At 40.6% G+C, this 14,851-nt stretch overlaps 22 non-coding genes and 1 pseudogene across 22 annotated transcripts; all 23 read left to right on the top strand.

Moving 5' to 3' along the window:
- Window positions 1-132: 132 nt before the first annotated feature.
- On the top strand, window positions 133-248 carry LOC135024439 (U5 spliceosomal RNA). The gene has a single exon (XR_010221262.1). It is a non-coding gene; the product is annotated as a U5 spliceosomal RNA (small nuclear RNA).
- A 270-nt stretch (window positions 249-518) lies between these two features.
- On the top strand, window positions 519-634 carry LOC135024363 (U5 spliceosomal RNA). Its single transcript, XR_010221189.1, has one exon. It is a non-coding gene; the product is annotated as a U5 spliceosomal RNA (small nuclear RNA).
- Window positions 635-904: 270 nt separating this feature from the next.
- LOC135024630 (U5 spliceosomal RNA) lies at window positions 905-1,020 on the top strand. The gene has a single exon (XR_010221444.1). It is a non-coding gene; the product is annotated as a U5 spliceosomal RNA (small nuclear RNA).
- Window positions 1,021-1,290: 270 nt separating this feature from the next.
- On the top strand, window positions 1,291-1,406 carry LOC135024785 (U5 spliceosomal RNA). Its single transcript, XR_010221598.1, has one exon. It is a non-coding gene; the product is annotated as a U5 spliceosomal RNA (small nuclear RNA).
- Window positions 1,407-1,676: 270 nt separating this feature from the next.
- On the top strand, window positions 1,677-1,792 carry LOC135024997 (U5 spliceosomal RNA). Its single transcript, XR_010221804.1, has one exon. It is a non-coding gene; the product is annotated as a U5 spliceosomal RNA (small nuclear RNA).
- Window positions 1,793-2,062: 270 nt separating this feature from the next.
- On the top strand, window positions 2,063-2,178 carry LOC135024987 (U5 spliceosomal RNA). The gene has a single exon (XR_010221794.1). It is a non-coding gene; the product is annotated as a U5 spliceosomal RNA (small nuclear RNA).
- A 270-nt stretch (window positions 2,179-2,448) lies between these two features.
- LOC135024564 (U5 spliceosomal RNA) lies at window positions 2,449-2,564 on the top strand. The gene has a single exon (XR_010221383.1). It is a non-coding gene; the product is annotated as a U5 spliceosomal RNA (small nuclear RNA).
- A 270-nt stretch (window positions 2,565-2,834) lies between these two features.
- Window positions 2,835-2,950, top strand: LOC135024412 (U5 spliceosomal RNA). Its single transcript, XR_010221236.1, has one exon. It is a non-coding gene; the product is annotated as a U5 spliceosomal RNA (small nuclear RNA).
- A 286-nt stretch (window positions 2,951-3,236) lies between these two features.
- On the top strand, window positions 3,237-3,352 carry LOC135024770 (U5 spliceosomal RNA). Its single transcript, XR_010221583.1, has one exon. It is a non-coding gene; the product is annotated as a U5 spliceosomal RNA (small nuclear RNA).
- A 270-nt stretch (window positions 3,353-3,622) lies between these two features.
- Window positions 3,623-3,738, top strand: LOC135024396 (U5 spliceosomal RNA). The gene has a single exon (XR_010221221.1). It is a non-coding gene; the product is annotated as a U5 spliceosomal RNA (small nuclear RNA).
- A 270-nt stretch (window positions 3,739-4,008) lies between these two features.
- LOC135024781 (U5 spliceosomal RNA) lies at window positions 4,009-4,124 on the top strand. The gene has a single exon (XR_010221594.1). It is a non-coding gene; the product is annotated as a U5 spliceosomal RNA (small nuclear RNA).
- Window positions 4,125-4,398: 274 nt separating this feature from the next.
- On the top strand, window positions 4,399-4,512 carry LOC135024398 (U5 spliceosomal RNA). Its single transcript, XR_010221223.1, has one exon. It is a non-coding gene; the product is annotated as a U5 spliceosomal RNA (small nuclear RNA).
- A 282-nt stretch (window positions 4,513-4,794) lies between these two features.
- On the top strand, window positions 4,795-4,910 carry LOC135024861 (U5 spliceosomal RNA). Its single transcript, XR_010221672.1, has one exon. It is a non-coding gene; the product is annotated as a U5 spliceosomal RNA (small nuclear RNA).
- A 274-nt stretch (window positions 4,911-5,184) lies between these two features.
- LOC135024793 (U5 spliceosomal RNA) lies at window positions 5,185-5,300 on the top strand. The gene has a single exon (XR_010221606.1). It is a non-coding gene; the product is annotated as a U5 spliceosomal RNA (small nuclear RNA).
- Window positions 5,301-5,570: 270 nt separating this feature from the next.
- Window positions 5,571-5,686, top strand: LOC135024799 (U5 spliceosomal RNA). Its single transcript, XR_010221612.1, has one exon. It is a non-coding gene; the product is annotated as a U5 spliceosomal RNA (small nuclear RNA).
- A 270-nt stretch (window positions 5,687-5,956) lies between these two features.
- On the top strand, window positions 5,957-6,072 carry LOC135024879 (U5 spliceosomal RNA). The gene has a single exon (XR_010221690.1). It is a non-coding gene; the product is annotated as a U5 spliceosomal RNA (small nuclear RNA).
- Window positions 6,073-6,346: 274 nt separating this feature from the next.
- On the top strand, window positions 6,347-6,462 carry LOC135024487 (U5 spliceosomal RNA). Its single transcript, XR_010221308.1, has one exon. It is a non-coding gene; the product is annotated as a U5 spliceosomal RNA (small nuclear RNA).
- A 274-nt stretch (window positions 6,463-6,736) lies between these two features.
- Window positions 6,737-6,831, top strand: LOC135024597 (U5 spliceosomal RNA; annotated as a pseudogene).
- A 270-nt stretch (window positions 6,832-7,101) lies between these two features.
- LOC135025020 (U5 spliceosomal RNA) lies at window positions 7,102-7,217 on the top strand. Its single transcript, XR_010221827.1, has one exon. It is a non-coding gene; the product is annotated as a U5 spliceosomal RNA (small nuclear RNA).
- Window positions 7,218-7,487: 270 nt separating this feature from the next.
- On the top strand, window positions 7,488-7,603 carry LOC135024877 (U5 spliceosomal RNA). Its single transcript, XR_010221688.1, has one exon. It is a non-coding gene; the product is annotated as a U5 spliceosomal RNA (small nuclear RNA).
- Window positions 7,604-7,873: 270 nt separating this feature from the next.
- Window positions 7,874-7,989, top strand: LOC135024595 (U5 spliceosomal RNA). The gene has a single exon (XR_010221411.1). It is a non-coding gene; the product is annotated as a U5 spliceosomal RNA (small nuclear RNA).
- Window positions 7,990-8,260: 271 nt separating this feature from the next.
- LOC135024389 (U5 spliceosomal RNA) lies at window positions 8,261-8,376 on the top strand. Its single transcript, XR_010221214.1, has one exon. It is a non-coding gene; the product is annotated as a U5 spliceosomal RNA (small nuclear RNA).
- Window positions 8,377-8,662: 286 nt separating this feature from the next.
- On the top strand, window positions 8,663-8,779 carry LOC135024499 (U5 spliceosomal RNA). The gene has a single exon (XR_010221320.1). It is a non-coding gene; the product is annotated as a U5 spliceosomal RNA (small nuclear RNA).
- The last annotated feature ends 6,072 nt before the right edge of the window (window positions 8,780-14,851 follow it).

The raw sequence follows: 14,851 nt of genomic DNA, 5'->3' as shown, positions 1-14,851 counted from the left end.
GAGTACAAACCATGCTTATAGCAAGGGGAAGCCTGGAGAGAAATCTGCTTTCTTTCTTTCAAATTGGGTGCTCACTTTAAGCTGAATGAGGACTGCTGGCTTGGCACTCAGGCGACAGGTGGAATCTTGGTCATGCTCTGGTTTATCTTCAGAACGAATAAATCTTTTGCCTTTTACTAAAGATTTCTGTGGAGAGGAGCAAAACTGAGTTTTATCTCAATTTTTGCATGCCCCATCTTATTTGGGTTTATTTTATCGGTTTAAACATAGAACAAGTGTGCTTCAATGTAAGTTTATTTGCATAGAAATGACAGTAAATGTTTGTTTCTTTTCAAACAGAACTTTCTTGACCATGTTACTTGCTTGAAAGATCAGGGAGCACATGGAAAAGAGTACAAAACATACTTAGAGCAAGGGGAAGCCTGGTGAGAAATCTGCTTTCTTTCAAATTGGGTGCTCACTTTGAGCTGAATGAGGACTGCTGCCATGGCACTCAGGCGACAGGTGGAATCTTGGTCATGCTCTGGTTTCTCTTCAGAACGAACAAATCTTTCGCTTTTTACTAAAGATTTCCGTGGAGAGCAGCAAAACTGAGTTTTATCTCAATTTTGGCATGCCCCATCTTATTGGGGTTTCTTTTATCGGTTTAAAGATAGAACGAGTGTGCTTTAATGTAAGCTCATTTGCATAGAAATGACAGTAAATGTTTGTTTCTTTTCAAACAGAACTTTCTTGACCATGCTACTTGCTTGAAAGATCTGGGAGCACATGGAAAACAGTACAAACCATGCTTATAGCAAGGGGAAGCCAGGTGAGAAATCTGCTTTCTTTCAAATTGGGCGCTCACTTTGAGCTGAATGAGGACTGCTGGCACGGCACTCAGGCGACAGGAGGAATCTTGGTCATGCTCTGGTTTCTCTTTAGAACGAACAAATCTTTCGCCTTTTACTAAAGATTTCCGTGGAGAGGAGCAAAACTGAGTTTTATCTCAATTTTTTCATGCCCCATCTTATTGGGGTTTCTTTTATCGGTTTATAGATAGAATGAGTGTGCTTTAATGTAAGCTCATTTGCATAGAAATTACAGTAAATGTTTGTTTCTTTTCAAACAGAACTTTATTGACCATGCTACTTGCTTAAAAGATCTGGGAGCACATGGAAATCAGTACAAACCATGCTTACAGCAAGGGGAAGCCAGGTGAGAAATCTGCTTTCTTTCAAATTGGGCGTTCACTTTGAGCTGAATGAGGACTGCTGGCACGGCACTCAGGCGACAGGAGGAATCTTGGTCATGCTCTGGTTTCTCTTTAGAACTAACAAATCTTTCGCCTTTTACTAAAGATTTCCGTGGAGAGGAGCAAAACTGAGTTTTATCTCAATTTTTTCATGCCCCATTTTATTGGGGTTTCTTTTATCGGTTTATAGATAGAATGAGTGTGCTTTAATGTAAGCTCATTTGCATAGAAATTACAGTAAATGTTTGTTTCTTTTCAAACAGAACTTTCTTGACCATGCTGCTTGCTTAAAAGATCTGGGAGCACATGGAAATCAGTACAAACCATGCTTACAGCAAGGGGAAGCCAGGTGAGAAATCTGCTTTCTTTCAAATTGGGTGCTCACTTTGAGTTGAATGAGGACTGCTGGCACGGCACTCAGGTGACAGGAGGAATCTTGGTCATGCTCTGGTTTCTCTTTAGAACTAACAAATCTTTCGCCTTTTACTAAAGATTTCCGTGGAGAGGAGCAAAACAGAGTTTTATCTCAAGTTTTTCATGCCCCATCTTATTGGGGTTTCTTTTATCGGTTTAAAGATAGAATGAGTGTGCTTTAATGTAAGCTCATTTGCATAGAAATTACAGTAAATGTTTGTTTCTTTTCAAACAGAACTTTCTTGACCATGCTACTTGCTTAAAAGATCTGGGAGCACATGGAAATCAGTACAAACCATGCTTACAGCAAGGGGAAGCCAGGTGAGAAATCTGCTTTCTTTCAAATTGGGCGTTCATTTTGAGCTGAATGAGGACTGCTGGCACGGCACTCAGGCGACAGGAGGAATCTTGGTCATGCTCTGGTTTCTCTTTAGAACTAACAAATCTTTCGCCTTTTACTAAAGATTTCCGTGGAGAGGAGCAAAACTGAGTTTTATCTCAATTTTTTCATGACCCATCTTATTGGGGTTTCTTTTATCGGTTTATAGATAGAATGAGTGTGCTTTAATGTAAGCTCATTTGCATAGAAATTACAGTAAATGTTTGTTTCTTTTCAAACAGAACTTTCTTGACCATGCTGCTTGCTTAAAAGATCTGGGAGCACATGGAAATCAGTACAAACCATGCTTACAGCAAGGGGAAGCCAGGTGAGAAATCTGCTTTCTTTCAAATTGGGCGTTCACTTTGAGCTGAATGAGGACTGCTGGCACGGCACTCAGGCGACAGGAGGAATCTTGGTCATGCTCTGGTTTCTATTTAGAATTAACAAATCTTTCGCCTTTTACTAAAGATTTCCGTGGAGAGGAGAAAAACTGAGTTTTATCTCAAGTTTTTCATGCCCCATCTTATTGGGGTTTCTTTTATCGGTTTAAAGATAGAATGAGTGTGCTTTAATGTAAGCTCATTTGCATAGAAATTACAGTAAATGTTTGTTTCTTTTCAAACAGAACTTTCTTGACCATGCTACTTGCTTAAAAGATCTGGGAGCACATGGAAATCAGTACAAACCATGCTTACAGCAAGGGGAAGCCAGGTGAGAAATCTGCTTTCTTTCAAATTGGGCGTTCACTTTGAGCTGAATGAGGACTGCTGACACGGCACTCAGGCGACAGGAGGAATCTTGGTCATGCTCTGGTTTCTGTTCAGAATTAACAAATCTTTTGCCTTTTACTAAAGATTTCCGTGGAGAGGAGCAAAACTGAGTTTTATCTCAATTTTTGCATTCCCTATATTATTGGGATTTCTTTTATCAGTTTAAAGACAGAGCGAGTGTGCTTTCCTGGTAGCTTTAATGTAAGTTTATTTGCATAACAATGACAGTAAATGTCTGTTTCTTTTCAAGCAGAACTTTCTTGACCATACTAATTGCTTGAAAGATCTGGGAGCACATGGAAAAGAGTACAAACCATGCTTATAGCAAGGGGAAGCCTGGTGAGAAATCTGCTTTCTTTCTTTCAAATTGGGTGCTCACTTTGAGCTGAATGAGTACTGCTGGCATGGCACTCAGGCGACAGGTGGAATTTTGGTCATGCTTTGGTTTCTCTTCAGAACGAACAAATCTTTCGCCTTTTACTAAAGATTACCGTGGAGAGGAGCAAAATTGAGTTTTATCTCAATTTTTGCATGCCCCATCTTATTGGGGTTTCTTTTATCGGTTTAAAGATAGAACGAGTGTGCTTTAATGTAAGCTCATTTGCATAGAAATGACATTAAATGTCTGTTTCTTTTCAAACAGAACTTTCTTGACCATGCTACTTGCTTGAAAGATCTGGGAGCATATGGAAAACAGTACAAACCATGCTTACAGCAAGGGGAAGCCAGGTGAGAAATCTGATTTCTTTCAAATTGGGCGCTCACTTTGAGCTGAATGAGGACTGCTGACACGGCACTCAGGTGACAGGAGGAATCTTGGTCATGCTCTGGTTTCTTTTCAGAATGAACAAATCTTTTGCCTTTTACTAAAGATTTCCGTGGAGAAGAGCAAAACTGAGTTTTATCTCAATTTTTGCATGCCCCATCTTATTGAGGTTTCGTTTATCGGTTTAAAGATAGAACGAGTGTGCTTTAATGTAAGCTCATTTGCATAGAAATGACAGTAAATGTTTGTTTCTTTTCAAACAGAACTTTCTTGACCATGCTACTTGCTAGAAAGATCAGGGAGCACATGGAAAAGAGTACAAACCATGCTTATAGCAAGGGGAAGCCTATTGAGAAATCTGATTTCTTTAAAATTGGGTGCTCACTTTGAGCTGAATGAGGACTGCTGGCATGGCACTCAGGCGACAGGTGGAATCTTGGTCATGCTCTGGTTTCTCTTTAGAACGAACAAGTCTTTCGCCTTTTACTAAAGATTTCCGTGGAGAGGAACAAAACTGAGTTTTATCTCAATTTTTGCATGCCCCATCTTATTGAGGTTTCGTTTATCGGTTTAAAGATAAAACGAGTGTGCTTTAATGTAAGCTCATTTGCATAGAAATTACAGTAAATGTTTGTTTCTTTTCAAACAGAACTTTCTTGACCATGCTACTTGCTTGAAAGATCTGGGAGCACATGGAAAAGAGTACAAACCATGCTTATAGCAAGGGGAAGCCTGGTGAGAAATCTGCTTTCTTTCTTTCAAATTGGGTGCTCACTTTGAGCTGAATGAGGACTGCTGGCACAGCACTCAGGCAACAGGAGGAATCTTGGTCATGCTCTGGTTTCTTTTCAGAACGAACAAATCTTTTGCCTTTTACTAAAGATTTCCGTGGAGAGGAGCAAAACAGTTTTATCTCAATTTTTGCATGCCCCATGTTATTGGGGTTTCTTTTATCAGTGTAAAGATAGAACGAGTGTGCTTTCTTGGTAGCTTTAATGTAAGTTTATTTGCATAACAATGACCGTAAATGTCTGTTTCTTTTCAAGCAGAACTTTCTTGAACATACTAAATGCTTGAAAGATCTGGGAGCACATGGAAAAGAGTACAAACCATGCTTATAGCAAGGGGAAGCCTATTGAGAAATCTGATTTCTTTAAAATTGGGTGCTCACTTTGAGCTGAATGACAACTGCTGGCATGGCACTCAGGCGACAGGTGGAATCTTGGTCATGCTCTGGTTTCTCTTTAGAACGAACAAGTCTTTCGCCTTTTACTAAAGATTTCCGTGGAGAGGAGCAAAACTGAGTTTTATCTCAATTTTTGCACGCCCCATCTTATTGAGGTTTCGTTTATCGGTTTAAAGATAGAACGAGTGTGCTTTAATGTAAGCTCATTTGCATAGAAATGACAGTAAATGTTTGTTTCTTTTCAAACAGAACTTTCTTGACCATGCTACTTGCTTGAAAGATCTGGGAGCACATAGAAAAGAGTACAAACCATGCTTATAGCAAGGGGAAGCCTGGTGAGAAATCTGCTTTCTTTCTTTCAAATTGGGTGCTCACTTTAAGCTGAATGAGGACTGCTGGCTTGGCACTCAGGCGACAGGTGGAATCTTGGTCATGCTCTGGTTTCTCTTTAGAATGAACAAGTCTTTCGCCTTTTACTAAAGATTTCCGTGGAGAGGAGCAAAACTGAGTTTTATCTCAATTTTTGCATGCCCCATCTTATTGGGGTTTCTTTTATTGGTTTAAAGATAGAACGAGTGTGCTTTAATGTAAGCTCATTTGCATAGAAATGACAGTAAATGTTTGTTTCTTTTCAAACAGAACTTTCTTGACCATGCTACTTGCTTGAAAGATCTGGGAGCACATGGAAAACAGTACAAACCATGATTATAGCAAGGGGAAACCAGGTGAGAAATCTGCTTTCTTTCAAATTGGGCGCTCACTTTGAGCTGAATGAGGACTGCTGGCACGGCACTCAGGCGACATTAGGAATCTTGGTCATGCTCTGGTTTCTCTTTAGAATGAACAAATCTTTCGCCTTTTACTAAAGATTTCCGTGGAGAGCAGCAAAACTGAGTTTTATCTCAATTTTTGCATGCCCCATCTTATTGGGGTTTCTTTTATCGGTTTAAAGATAGATCGAGTGTGCTTTAATGTAAGCTCATTTGCATAGAAATAACAGTAAATGTTTGTTTCTTTTCAAACAGAACTTTCTTGACCATGCTACTTGCTTGAAAGATCTGGGAGCACATAGAAAAGAGTACAAACCATGCTTATAGCAAGGGGAAGCCAGGTGAGAAATCTGCTTTCTTTCAAATTGGGCGTTCACTTTGAGCTGAATGAGGACTGCTGGCACGGCACTCAGGCGACAGGAGGAATCTTGGTCATGCTCTGGTTTCTTTTTAGAACTAACAAATCTTTCGCCTTTTACTAAAGATTTCCGTGGAGAGGAGCAAAACTGAGTTTTATCTCAATTTTTTCATGCCCCATCTTATTGGGGTTTCTTTTATCGGTTTAAAGATAGAACGAGTGTGCTTTAATGTAAGCTCATTTGCATAGAAATGACAGTAAATGTTTGTTTCTTTTCAAACAGAACTTTCTTGACCATGCTACTTGCTTGAAAGATCTGGGAGCACATAGAAAAGAGTACAAACCATGCTTATAGCAAGGGGAAGGCTGGTGAGAAATCTGCTTTCTTTCTTTCAAATTGGGTGCTCACTTTAAGCTGAATGAGGACTGCTGGCTTGGCACTCAGGCGACAGGTGGAATCTTGGTCATGCTCTGGTTTATCTTCAGAACGAATAAATCTTTTGCATTTTACTAAAGATTTCTGTGGAGAGGAGCAAAACTGAGTTTTATCTCAATTTTTGCATGCCCCATCTTATTGGGGTTTATTTTATCGGTTTAAACATAGAACAAGTGTGCTTCAATGTAAGTTTATTTGCATAGAAATGACAGTAAATGTTTGTTTCTTTTCAAACAGAACTTTCTTGACCATGTTACTTGCTTGAAAGATCAGGGAGCACATGGAAAAGAGTACAAAACATACTTATAGCAAGGGGAAGCCTGGTGAGAAATCTGCTTTCTTTCTTTCAAATTGGGTGCTCACTTTGAGCTGAATGAGGACTGCTGCCATGGCACTCAGGCGACAGGTGGAATCTTGGTCATGCTCTGGTTTCTCTTCAGAACGAACAAATCTCCATGTGGAGCTGCAAAACTGAGTTTTATCTCAATTTTTGCATGCCCCATCTTATTGGGGTTTCTTTTATTGGTTTAAAGATAGAACGAGTGTGCTTTAATGTAAGCTCATTTGCATAGAAATGACAGTAAATGTTTGTTTCTTTTCAAACAGAACTTTCTTGACCATGCTATTTGCTTGAAAGATCTGGGAGCACATGGAAATCAGTACAAACCATGCTTATAGCAAGGGGAAACCAGGTGAGAAATCTGCTTACTTTCAAATTGGGCGCTCACTTTGAGCTGAATGAGGACTGCTGGCACGGCACTCAGGCGACTTGTGGAATCTTGGTCATGCTCTGGTTTCTCTTTAGAACGAACAAATCTTTCGCCTTTTACTAAAGAATTCCGTGGAGAGCAGCAAAACTGAGTTTTATCTCAATTTTTGCATGCCCCATCTTATTGGGGTTTCTTTTATCGGTTTAAAGATAGATCGAGTGTGCTTTAAAGTAAGCTCATTTGCATAGAAATGACAGTAAATGTTTGTTTCTTTTCAAACAGAACTTTCTTGACCATGCTACTTGCTTGAAAGATCTGGGAGCACATGGAAATCAGTACAAACCATGCTTATAGCAAGGGGAAGCCAGGTGAGAAATCTGCTTTCTTTCAAATTGGGCGTTCACTTTGAGCTGAATGAGGACTGCTGGCACGGCACTCAGGCGACAGGAGGAATCTTGGTCATGCTTTGGTTTCTCTTTAGAACTAACAAATCTTTCGCCTTTTACTAAAGATTTCCGTGGAGAGGAGCAAAACTGAGTTTTATCTCAATTTTTTCATGCCCCATCTTATTGGGGTTTCTTTTATCGGTTTAAAGATAGAACGAGTGTGCTTTAATGTAAGCTCATTTGCATAGAAATGACAGTAAATGTTTGTTTCTTTTCAAACAGAACTTTCTTGACAATGCTACTTGCTTGAAAGATCTGGGAGCATATGGAAAACAGTACAAACCATGCTTATAGCAAGGGGAAGCCTGGTTAGAAATCTGCTTTCTTTCAAATTGGGTGCTCACTTTAAGCTGAATGAGGACTGCTGGCTTGGCACTCAGGCAACAGGTGGAATCTTGGTTATGCTCTGGTTTCTCTTCAGAATGAATAAATCTTTCTCTTTTTATTAAAGATTTTTGTGGAGAGGAGCAAAACTGAGTTTTATCTCAATTTTTGTATGCCTGGCCTTATTGAGGTTTCTTTTATTGGTTTAAAGATAGAACGAGTGTGCTTTAATGTAAGCTCATTTGCATAGAAATGACAGTAAATATCTGTTTATTTTCAAACAGAACTTTCTTGACCATACTAATTGCTTGAAAGAACAGGGAGCACATGGAAAAAGAGTACAAACCATGCTTATAGCAAGGGGAAGCCTGGTGAGAAATCTGCTTTCTTTCAAATTGGGCGCTCACTTTGAGCTGAATGAGGACTGCTGGCATGGCACTCAGGCGACAGGAGGAATCTTGGTCATGCTCTGGTTTCTCTTCAGAATGAACAAATCTTTCGCCTTTTATTAAAGATTTCCGTGGAGAAGAGCAAAACTGAGTTTTATCTCAATTTTTGCATGCCCCATATTATTGGGGTTTCTATTATTAGTTTAAAGACAGAACGAGTGTGCTTTCTTAGTAGCTTTGATGTAAGTTTATTTGCATAACAATAACAGTAAATGCCTGTTTCTTTTCAAAAAGAACTTTCTTGACCATACTAATTGCTTGAAAGATCTGGGAGCACATGGAAAAGAGTACAAACCATGCTTATAGCAAGGGGAAGCCTGGTGAGAAATCTGCTTTCTTTCTTTCAAATTGTGTGCTCACTTTGAGCTGAATGAGGACTGCTGGCATGGCACTCAGGCGACAAGTGGAATCTTGGTCATGCTCTGGTTTCTCTTTAGAGCGAACAAATCTTTTGCTTTTTACTAAAGTTTTCCGTGGAGAGGAGCAAAACTGAGTTTTATCTCAAATTTTTTCATGCCCCATCTTATTGGGGTTTATTTTATCGGTTTAAACATAGAACAAATGTGCTTTAATGTAAGTTTATTTGCATAGAAATGACAGTAAATGTTTGTTTCTTTTCAAACAGAACTTTCTTGACCATGCTACTTGCTTGAAAGATCAGGGAGCACATGGAAAAGAGTACAAACCATGCTTATAGCAAGGGGAAGCCTGGTGAGAAATCTGCTTTCTTTCTGATAAAGCTAAATATTTATCTTATATAAAACCCTTTATGAGGCCTAAGAACACTGTACGCTATTTACGTATGGAGTACCGTAAGGGTACGCTCGTTGCGTAACAATCGCTTAGCCGTGGTCGAGACGCTCAAGCGTCACGTTCGCTCACGGCCAAGAGATCACAGGCAGGCACGCTATTGGCTGCCGACTAACGTAATGGTTCACTATAGCGTAACGGACGCTGTATCGGGAGCGGGCTGCTCGAGCGATACAGACGCTCACGAGAATACGCTGTTGGTATCGGGCACACTTATAGGTGAGCGACTACCGTAATGCTACGCTATCAGCGTAGCGGACGCTCGAGACCACGAGGAGATCACGAGCGGCGCAGACGCTCACAATGTTAAACCTTTATATCTAAACCATAAACAATGTAATATGCTGTAAAACCTTAGTGTAGAGATAGGGTGTAGATGCAACACAGTGTAACCTTATTAACTTAAAAGCTGTTTGAGCGTCACCGACGCTCTGAGAATACTTAACACTATAAGAAATACACAGATACCGTGCTCAGGGTCCAACGCCTAATATATATATATTATGAATGATATACTTGCAAAAGAATTAACACAATACAAGTCATACACTACAATATAACATAGACTACCTAACCAGATAACTACACAGGAAATACGATACAATACAATTAAGTTTTAAGGGAAAATAAGAGAGAAAGAGGAGAAGAGAGAGAGAGAGAGAGAAATGGCTCACAATAACAGTAAGAACAATATGGTTGCGGAGAAACACTTACGCACAAGGGGAAACGATCGCATGCGCCTCTGGACATCCAGCTCCCGATTTTCAGCAATGATAACCGTTGAAGAGTGAGCTGGATGTGATCGGCTTGTCTATTTATGCCCCACACACAATACAATTCAATGGTCCCAACAATCTCATTGTTCATTGGACACAGGGATTTGGCTTCGCATTATAACAAAAGGTCATAGGTTGATTCATACAGGTGGGCTGTGACGATTTCCAACAGCTCAGGTGGGAGGGAAACTGGGTTTCCCGCCGCATGGCTAAGTAAGAGCAAATAATAGTAACTATTCGCACGAGCGATTAATCCGCTCCAAACCAACACCGGAATATTGCTATTTAAATACTCTTCCGATGGGTACCAAACACCACTGTATGACCCCTGTTAGACCCTTCGTACAATACAAAGAGGGATCCCCCTGTCCAGGAACATGCTATATTAACTAAACTTTCAGAATCTATCAAAGGGACCATGATCTACAAAATACACTATATGGTGAAAATATGTAACGATTGAGTCGCACGCTACGATCACATAAACTCTACCGTAAATACGCATACCGTGCGCCTGCGGGTGCCCGCGACTGTGAGTATGCGCACGCACGGGGGAGCGTACGCATGCGCAGCGCGGACGTGTATGAGGTGCAAATATGGCAGTGTGTATAGAGATATTTTTCTGACTTTGACAGTCCACCCTTTGGCAGTCAATAATAACTGCCACCTTCTAAAACATTTCAAAAAGAGAAAAATATATGTCAGGGGTTAATACATTTACATGGTTGGGTAGGGGAGGAGAGGAGAAGGTAGGAAAAGGGTATGACCTAGTGAGATAGCAGAAGCATGTGTGTATGAATCCATGTTTGGGGGTCATGTATCATCGTGCCGTACGTGTTTTAAATCAAGCTTCGAGGCATTGCGAAGTATACATTTGAATTCCTTCTTATCCCGTGGTACGGGTCTGTGGATGGGCTGTCAAACTTTACCGAGCTCTTTTCGGCTGTGGTTGTAACAAAATGGGGGAGCACATTTTAGTTGATGATACATGAATGGGGGAGATATGTGATTGCTGATATCTGTGCCTGTATTCCCTATACTATGTGTGTAATTACCTGAAGGTTGTAGAGATGAAGAAAAGACATAATTACGGTAAATGCAGTGGTATTCTATGTCAGGCAAATGAACATTTGTCGGTTGAAGTCTTGTTCGGTGTCTGTTGAATGCAGTCTTCTTTGTGCTTTTGCCCATAAGGTGCGAGCAAAAGCTTTGTCAATGTCCATAGATTTACAAAAGTGTTGGGCTAGCGTAATTTTAAAATTTCTAGGGAAACTGGGGATCTATGGCAAAGTTCATCAAATCTCTGTGTATAAGGTTGTCAAAACTTCTTCTTTAATCCATCAGTTGTCTGTATATCGGCTCGTCAAATTCCTCGTCCAAGTGGGTCTTTTTACCTAGGAGAAACCGGAAAAACAGGTGAAAGAAACGGACCGTAGAAATCGCATTTTCATCACATCATTGTTTCTACATTTGGGTCATAAATCAAATCCATGGGAATTACAGTTTCCTCACTCCTCAGACTCATTACCCTAGTACGACGATTGCACTTCATTAAAGCCTGACCGCATCTAAATATCAAGCCAATCGTTATGATAACACCTAAGATACATAGGAGAAACTTCCCAACATCCATTATGACTCCTTGAGCCCATTCTCCTAAACCAGAAAACCAATTTCGCGGGTTCAACCATGACACCCAACCAGTCAGCTCATTACCTACAGCAGCAAGAGTGAGATTGTGTCTCCTGCGAAATTCCCACTTCAGTTGGAGAATATCGTCCATCTTTTGGTCTATGACCTTGACCGGGTCCTCGGTGCTATTCGTAATATATGTGCAACATTTCACGCCGTATTGTGTTGCCAGTGTGACACAATATCCGCCTGTCACTGCTGTGAGGTAATTAAGAACCATTCTATGCTGTACCAGTTCTGTTTTATAAGCTTGAAGTTCTCTTCCAGTATACCTAAACGTGTCATCATACATTTCAGTGATATTATCTAACAAATTTGCAAGCGCAGATATGTATTTATAATTCAGCACTCCTCTGGTGGTGCGAGTGATGTCTAACGCGATTAGAAACTGAATCCCGGTGGATTCATGGATCATGTCAGAGGCCGGATGCTCTGTTCTTTCTATCAGGTGCCGTTTAACTACGTGCTCGTAATGGGTGTGAGTATAAGGAGTTTGGGCAACACGGTGTATGTCTTTCATTTTGTCATGTGATACAGTCATTACTTCAGGCAGTACTTTTCCAATATAACACAATCCTTCAGAGTTTGGGGCAAGCCACTTATACGCCTTTCTCCCGCATATGAAATATGCATCATCGGGGAGAACATATGGGACGGAGTAGGACATAACCATATTACACACCTTCCATGTGAAATCTCCTAACCCTAATTCTTCCATCTGCTTAGTACACGTATCAGGTTGTACGATATGTGCACAGTATCCTGGTGATACCTCTCCAACTCTCGTAATCCTATTTCCTAAGGTATACCTATACCGGAAAGATTTTCCTCTACTGGCTATGTGGCGTATAAGCTCTGTATCTGTAGGCATTCTATCTGCTCTATGCGAAAAGGTCATGGTTTGGTTACTCCATGACACTTCCCAATTTCCCGGCTTTCGGGGATTGGAGATGTTAAAACATAATAGGGACCTATCCACATGGTATTGGTGGAGCTTCAAACTAGGAGGACTGGAGATATTAAACCTCCTGTCCACCGGCCTCCCACCCTTTAACTCAAGTACCTCCCCTACCGTTAAAGGAAATGGTACTAGTCCTGATTTGCTATGACCTTGAGGTACTTGAGAGCATACCCAACAATCTGTTTTATTTAACACACTACCCACTAAGGAGTGAAAGTCACTCAATGGATGCCGGTCCATATGGATATTAAAACTGGATTGGCATTTCTTAATGCACCCATCCTTCACTACGTTGTCACAGAGCCTACAGATACAGTTTTCTTCAGCTAACAATCCTTCACAATTCCTTCTATTGTCAATGCTATCGGATCGTTTTCTGATACTCGCCTTTGCTTGTTGGTTAAGTTGTTCTTGGAAAACTACGCCTCCATCTTAGTCATCGGAACCTTTCTGGATCCTTTCTCGACCTCACTGGTACTCTCGCCGGAACAGACTGCTCTGGTCAACATCATGGTCAACAGGAAAATCCAGATCACAGTCTCTTGGGGCAAGTCCATCTTACAGGAGGAGAAAAGAAGAAATTTGTAATGGGGGTACAGAAAAACAGTTTGAGGGGGAGAGAAACTTGTCACGATAATTGAGTTCTCTAGTCTTGTTGTTCTTCTTGTTCTGCTGTCATCTCAAAGGTGCTGTCTCTCAGTCTTCCAAACGAACATTCCGGTGATGCAATATTCCCTCCAAACCAGCGATCTTTCTGTAAGGAGCAAAAAAAAATCTTGCATTACCATTTGTCTAACTGAGGTGTGACATACCATCTTTTAAACATGAAAACATGAGTGAGAAGAGAGAGGAAACAAAAAAAAAAACAAAAGAGAGAGAGAACAATTCATATATGTATATATAACATAACACATCAATAAACAACAGAAAAAAAAGAAACATTTTTTTTCAAACATAAACATTTTCTAAAACATTGTTAGATCATCAGGCTGTCATATCTACATGTCCCATGGTTTCCTTGCGCAGTCCCTCCCCCCAGCACTTCCATATTCCATTGTCTGTATCTGGCCAGAATACATTGGTGCGGATAGGTCATGCTGGGGTTTGGTAGACTTCTGCAAAGACCAAGTATATATGCAATGTTTGAATCCTACCAATAATCGTCAGAGGTGGGGAGAGAGAAAAGGAAAACATTTCACAGATACATTTACAACGTTTCACCCGGTCATTCCTGTGTCTTCAGGGAATGACCTCCCAATTTATTAACCGTTACCTCAGGCTTACCATCAGTCCTAATGATCACCTTTCCTGACTATATATTATGGGTGTGGCCCAAAATTTTTCCTATATGATCCCTGATTATAATTTGGTGTGTTATAACTTTTGCTCATTTTCATGTCTAGGGGGTCTGACTTTATGTGGGCTGTTGCAGTTACTGGCATAATGCCCTTCTCTTCTACAATGATAACAAACCCTGGGTTTCCTCCAAGTGTCAATGACCTGAGGTTTTGGTTGATTTGATGCCTCCTCAAACGCTTGGATGCTCATCACCATCAACCGCTTTCCCTGTACTTCCCTGCTTCCTTGGATATCATGGTTATGTTGTTGTCTAGGGGGTGTATATACCTTGTGTGTGCTTCTAGACCTGCAATCTCTTGCATAATGGCCTTCCTTCAGGCAATTATAACAAACTTCCATATTTGAATTTTTCGCAATGGTGTGGGGCTTTTGTTGGGGTGGTCTTGTGGTTAGGGCCTGTATACTTGTTGCCATCAACTTGTTACTCAGTGACTCTCTGTATCTGGTGATATTCTGATCATGATTAATGACGGCCTTTCTTAATGCGGCCACCGAGATATCTCTCCAGTCTGGGTTGGTGGTCTGTACCCTTGTACTTAATTCATCCTTTAAACCATTCATTAATACCTTAACCGCTATTCCTTTATGTTGTGCATTTGTCTTGATATCCGTGATCCCAGTGTTTCTAGCCATCATTTGCAGTGCTCGATTGAAATAATCAGAAATACTTTCCCCTTCGTTTTGTCTTATGGAGAAGATTTTGTTCCACTCGACAATGGCTGGGAAATATACTTCTAACTGTTGGTTGATCTGCTTAATACATTCCTGATTGTGTTCCTCCGTACAAGGTGTCTCCGTGTCTAATTTACAATCAGCAATGAACTTTTCAGGGTCAACACTGGAGGGCAAACATGTCCTCAGCACTGCTCGCCACTCTTTGTTGGTGAGTTCTGTGGAGTTTCCTAGTTCTTTAACAAACCTTTGACATGCTACTAGATTTTTCCTAGGATCAGGAAATTCAGACATAATTGATCTCAATTCGATCCGGGACCAGAGACAGCGCATTGC

The sequence above is a fragment of the Pseudophryne corroboree genome, unplaced genomic scaffold (genome assembly GCF_028390025.1).
Source record: "Pseudophryne corroboree isolate aPseCor3 unplaced genomic scaffold, aPseCor3.hap2 scaffold_410, whole genome shotgun sequence".
In the NCBI taxonomy this organism is placed as follows: domain Eukaryota; kingdom Metazoa; phylum Chordata; class Amphibia; order Anura; family Myobatrachidae; genus Pseudophryne; species Pseudophryne corroboree.
The sequence above is the reverse complement of the archived record's forward strand: the minus strand, read 5'-3'. Positions and strand labels throughout refer to the sequence as shown.